Below are 6,000 nucleotides of genomic sequence, written 5' to 3'. Positions count from 1 at the left end.
CCTTCTCGCGTATATAAAGAACTAGCCTCAGAACTTGCCCCCTACTTGCAGTTAATATTCAGTAAATCCATCAAGCAACACGAAGTACCTAATGACTGGAAAATCGCTAATGTAACGCCTATATTTAAAAGTGGAGACAAGGAACAGCCATCTAATTACAGGCCGATATCTTTAACGTCCATCTCTTGCAAAGTCCTTGAACACATCGTAGTCAGCTCGGTAATGAAACACCTAGACGCGCAAAACTTATTAATGGGAAATCAACATGGATTCAGGAAAAGCAGATCGTGCGAAACTCAGTTAGCGCTTTTCGCCCACGATATTTTAGTCTCCGGGGAAGACAACATTCCAGTAGACGCGATTTTTCTTGATTTCAAAAAGGCATTTGATAAAGTACCCCACGGAAAGTTAATAACAAAACTGAAATCTTACGGTCTAGACGAATATGTCATTTCCTGGATTAGAGAATTTTTGAGCGACCGCGTCCAAAGAGTAGTATTAGACGGTGCAGTCTCCAATGAGGTTAGAGTGACTTCTGGCGTTCCTCAGGGTAGTGTCATTGGCCCACTCCTATTCCTTCTTTATATAAATGACATTGGCGAAGTAGTGCAGAGTAAGTTACGATTATTTGCAGACGACGCTGTAGTTTACAGAGAAATCCGTTCCAGCAAAGATATAGATGAACTAATGAATGACCTTGCTGCTATCCAAGCTTGGTGCGATGCTTGGCAGTTAGAATTAAATTTGGAAAAATGCGTCGTAATGAATTTCTGGAAGAAGAATAACTCCCTACAGCGTAACTATGTCATTCGGGGCACGCAGTTAAAGGCAGTTGAATCTGTGAAATATCTAGGGGTTAGACTCAATAATGATCTATCGTGGAATAAACATATTCGAGAAATAACCGGTCAAGCTAATCGTAAAATGGGTTTTGTTAAAAGAATATTAGGAAAGTGCGACGACAAAGTGAGAGAAATTAGCTACTTTTCCCTCGTTCGACCACATTTGGAATACGCTGCCAGTGTTTGGGACCCTCATGAAAAAGGCTTAATAACAGAGTTAGAACGCGTGCAAAGAAGAGCTGCCAGGTATGTGAAAGGTCGTTACGATAGTCTTGTTAGTGTAACTGACCTCTTACATAAACTCGGATGGGAATCTCTGTCGGACCGTAGATTGAAAAATACACTAAACCTTTTAGATAAATTCAAGAGCAGTGTCTTTTCTGACGAAGTTAACCATATCTTGCGGACGCCAACGTACTACGGAAGATCAGATCATATAAATAAAATAAGAGAGATAGATTGCAGAACAGACAGATTCCGAATGTCATTTTTTCCACGATCAATAAGAGATTATAACGGCAGCAACAGAAGGCGTAAATAGATTGCATGACTTGTAGTGTAGCCTACTAACCTATGTAAAACTTGCTGCATGTTTCTGAATTTCTATTCTAAATTCTATTTCTAACAGCATATAGTAATATAGTTTGTTATTATACGGGACGTTTCTTGGACGGTGTGGTGTGCATGTGGGAGTCCAAATGCATGCTGCATGCTGGTGATTGATCACCCCCTGCCAAACACCCTAGAGGTGGCTCGCAGGGTAATTTGTAGATGTAGATGTGAATAAAATAAGAGAGATTGACTGTAGAACAGATAAATCGGGAATGTCGTTTTTTACACGATCGATAAGATGCTATTTCGACAGCGTTAGGATTTAGTAATAGGTTGGTTGACATGTAGTGTAGCCTACTAACTTATGTCTTTCTTAATGCATGTTTGTTAATTTTCTTAGTATTTCTAAAGGCATACCTTGTGTGTTCTAGCTCTACTGGAAGGTAACCTTAATGAGTGGTTGGCAATTTTTGCCTTCGCATGAGTGTGAAAGTATAATGTGTTAGTGTATGCGTAACATTTTTATGTCCGTGTGGTGTGAATGTAGGATTAAAAGATACAGTGTCCGGCGTGATACGGTGGAAAATTTTGATATTCAGCCTAGTAAAACCACTTGTCTGTATCCACACACTTTTATTTAAACCGACCATGGTTTCGGCAAGTGGTGCTTGATACCTTGATGATAGCACCAGGTGCCGAAACCATGGTCGGTTTAAATAAAAGTGTGTGGAAACAGACAAGTGGTTTTACTAAGCTGAATGTGGGAATCCTCTTTCATGCTGCATACCGCTGATTGATCACCCCCTGCCAAACACCCTAGAGGTGCCTCGCAGTGTCTACTCTGCGAAATGCATGCAGAAGTTGATGCTCGTCCTATGGAGAGATGATGACTTTCATTCCACGAGGAATCGGTTATGTGAGGTGCAACCGGGCTCATATCACGGTGGGAGCAGAGAATTCTCATAGACTTGCTGTCTGCCTTAGAGGTCACCTGAAGTTCATCACCCTTGCCATCGGATAGGACTTGGGGTCTTGCATTAGATGCCGAGTTTCCCTCCGGCCAACTCTTGTCTCTCATTCTCCAAACGCCATTATCCACAAGGACACAGAGGAGGCTGCCTTGGCTCCTGTTGCCACTTATTGTCCTGGCAGATTAAAGACAACACTTAAGTGCTGTATCTCAATTTTGTTTCCAATATGTTAGGTAATTTAGGATGGGAATCTTTACAGGAGCGTAGATAAAGTATAGGCTAAATTTACTAAGTGAGATCGGAGATTTTTTCTCAGGCGACGTGAAACATATTCCACGTTTATCGTCGTAGGTACTATGATAGACGTGATCACGAGAAGAATATAAATGAAAGAGACTGCAAAACAGAGAGATTTAAAATGACATTCTTTCCTCGTGATATTAAGGATAGCAACCGTGTCTCGAATAATAAATTATATGGCGTCACTCGCTAGGACGACTCATGGCATGTTCACCTTTTTCCATTGTTTTAATCTTGCATGGATTTTCTATTGGAATTACTAACCTTTGGCAAGTTTTTCCTTTTCATGAATGTCCCCGTATATTTTGTCATTATGAGTAATGTATTAAGGCAGTGTGGTGTGCATGTGGAAATCCTCTTGCATGCTGCATGCTGGTGATTGATCACTCCCTGCCAAACACTCTAGTGGTGGCTCGCAGGGTATTACGTATATATCTCGGTAGTACTCCATCGGTTACTCTGAAATTAAAGTAAGATGGAAGGGGGTTTCTTTCCACGATTTCTCAACATCATTAAATACACAAACATTAACAATCTTTAAAATTCGGCATTTTATGAGAGAAGGCAAGGCTTTCGAGGCTCGGGAACCGGTACCTCCACGCTATTTTCTCAAGAATTTATCGATGTATTGACCAGAGGTTTCATTCAGTGAAGGAACGGGCTTTTAAACTTACATCCACGTCCCAGAGAATAAATTTGCATAACTCTGAAAATTGACACGAAAAGAAAGGTCCACCATTTTCGTAAATTCATGACTTAAAGAAATATTAAAAGGACTTTCATTTGGCAGGGCCTGTGGGCCAGGGAACTAAGGCGGGATAAGTGCCCCGGGCGGCAGATCCCAAGGGGTGGGAAATTTGAAAAGTTCGTTTAGAAAAAGTTATTTGCTGTTTCAAAATTATAATACCGCAATCAATATTGTTTGATTTTGCAGCACATTTGATCAAAATTTATTACCAAATTACAAAATTATTATTAATCATTGTATGTCAAATTATTTTCTTCTTTCAATGGCCGGATACGAGGATTAACTCACGGGTCGGTAGAGAGTGATTTACTGTCATGTTTACTTCTGTTATGCAATAGCCGCCTGAGCACTCGGCAGCGGGGGCGCGAAAGAAGTCTACATTGTAATGCATTGATGTGTTTTTCAATGGAAGATACAGGGAATTTATGATAATGTATTTGATTGATTATATATGTGTTATTAAGGAATTTTTTCCATGTGTAATATTTCTAATGGCTTTAATACGGTGTGTAATTTCAGCTACTGCATCTCAAAGAATAGCTTGCGTAGGTAATATATTTTAGTGACTCGGGAGAAAGGGAGGGTGGGGATGGGAGCGGAACTTGATCTTCCCCCCACCCCCCAAGGGTAGGGCATATTTCAATCGCTTCTGAATTAAGTCCGCAGCTGAACACCCATCAATTATTATCGTAAAATTCGGATTGATCTGACGTCGACGTCGCTCATGGCGACTTCATTAAATCCACTTCAATGCGCGGTTATTGCAGCGTTTCCAAATAAAATGTGAGGCACAAGAAGAAATGATTCTGAACTTGGTGAAAATTATAGATTTAAGTTTCTATTTCTCACTAACATCACCTTACACCAGCAACAATACACGTGCTCCATTTTATTCAAGTCTTTTTTTTTAACTGGATGGTAGAGGTTAGTACCTAAGGGCTCATCGGAACAACAGAACTATGCGCCCCTTAGGCGCGGCCATAAAAGTGATTAATTGGAAAACAATCATTCATTTTACATCAACTGTTGCGTACTTCTTCAAACTGTATACTCTATTTACCCAGTTGAAGGCATTTATTAACCTATTCCTTTCGGACACTTGGAAAACAATTTTACACATACCTACTCATCAAGTAACTCTTTTATGAGTCTTTAGAATGTCTTCACCTTCTTCCCACCATAGGTAATTAAAATTGATTGTTTGAGGCGTAACTTTGTGAAAGCGATTTATTATTTAAGTTGAAAAGAAGAACTTTTTGCTTTCATGTGAAATCACAAAGTTCTTCTTTTTAGTTTCAACATAGGTTATTAATTAGTAATATTATTGTTTTTTTCTTTTCATAATTTGTAAGGAAATTCAAAAAAGAAAAAAACCAATAGGATGTTAGTAATTCGCAGCAGTGAATTGAAATGCATTTTTAAAAATCAAGAGAAATGAAAAGAACCATATTGGTTAAAAAATAAAATAAATTATCAATTGGAAAAAATAATAAAAATTATATCTTTGTTAAAATTGGTCAATTGTTTCCTGAACTGTGCAAAAATTTATCAGTTTGTAGTTTTCTCTTCACACAAACATCACGTTACGCTAACAACGCAAACTTGAGCGCTAATTAAAATTGCTATTGTGAACTGGCTGGGTGGAATGAGTTTTGAACTCACCGGTAGAGCTTCTGGTAATTACCCTTTGACGTGAAAAATTGGTAATGTTTACGTTAATGTTGAGCACAGAGCAAAATATAGGCTAAATTCATTAGCAAATTAGAAAACAAGATATTCTCCGTGATTGTGTGACATATCTTTCATTAACCGCCATTTTATGTTAGAAGTCATCGATAGAAAAAAAAATTGATTGCAAGATAGAAAGATTCAAGATGTCAATTATTTTTTTTTCGCACAATCTACCACGGATAGACTTATGTTAGTTTCCCTAAATTTCATGAAATAAATTCCGGAACTCGCCAGGATGAATCACTGAACGTCTTTCATTCGTTCTAAATGGCAATTCACTAATTCTTTCTCCATCTTATCATTATTATCTAGTTTCGTTTGCACTCAATCTCCCCTCGATAAATACATTGCTTGATTCAAGCTTAACATGGATCCACTTGTTTTAATTATGTACTAACTTTTGGCAGAGTCTTGATCTCTATTATTAAAGTGTTCGTCCGATAAAGGTAGGTTTCCATTTATTATGTACGAAGTATTCTTTCGGCATGGCCTCTCCTCACGGAATTCAAAGCGCAATGCCTACTCCTTTTAATTCTATCTAAGAATCCTATTCTCTTCCTACCTCTCCCTCGTTTACCCAATATTCTACCCTCTAAAACTGTTTTCCACATAATCGCTCCACTCCAATCAATACTCTCTCCATCCATACCTTCTGTCTCCTCCGTATCTCAAGTAAAAGCTGCCTCTCCTCACCCACCATGTCCAGCACTTCATTATTTTCCGTCCATTTAACTCTCTCCATTCTTCTCCATACCCACATCTCGAATGCCTCCAATCTTCTCTCGTCTTCTTTCCTCAGTGTCCACGTTTCCGCACCGTAGAGCGCTACACTCTAAATCAAACTCTTCGCTAACCT

The sequence above is a fragment of the Ischnura elegans genome, chromosome 6 (genome assembly GCF_921293095.1).
Source record: "Ischnura elegans chromosome 6, ioIscEleg1.1, whole genome shotgun sequence".
Lineage (NCBI taxonomy): Eukaryota > Metazoa > Arthropoda > Insecta > Odonata > Coenagrionidae > Ischnura > Ischnura elegans.
This window is presented reverse-complemented; position numbering follows the sequence as displayed.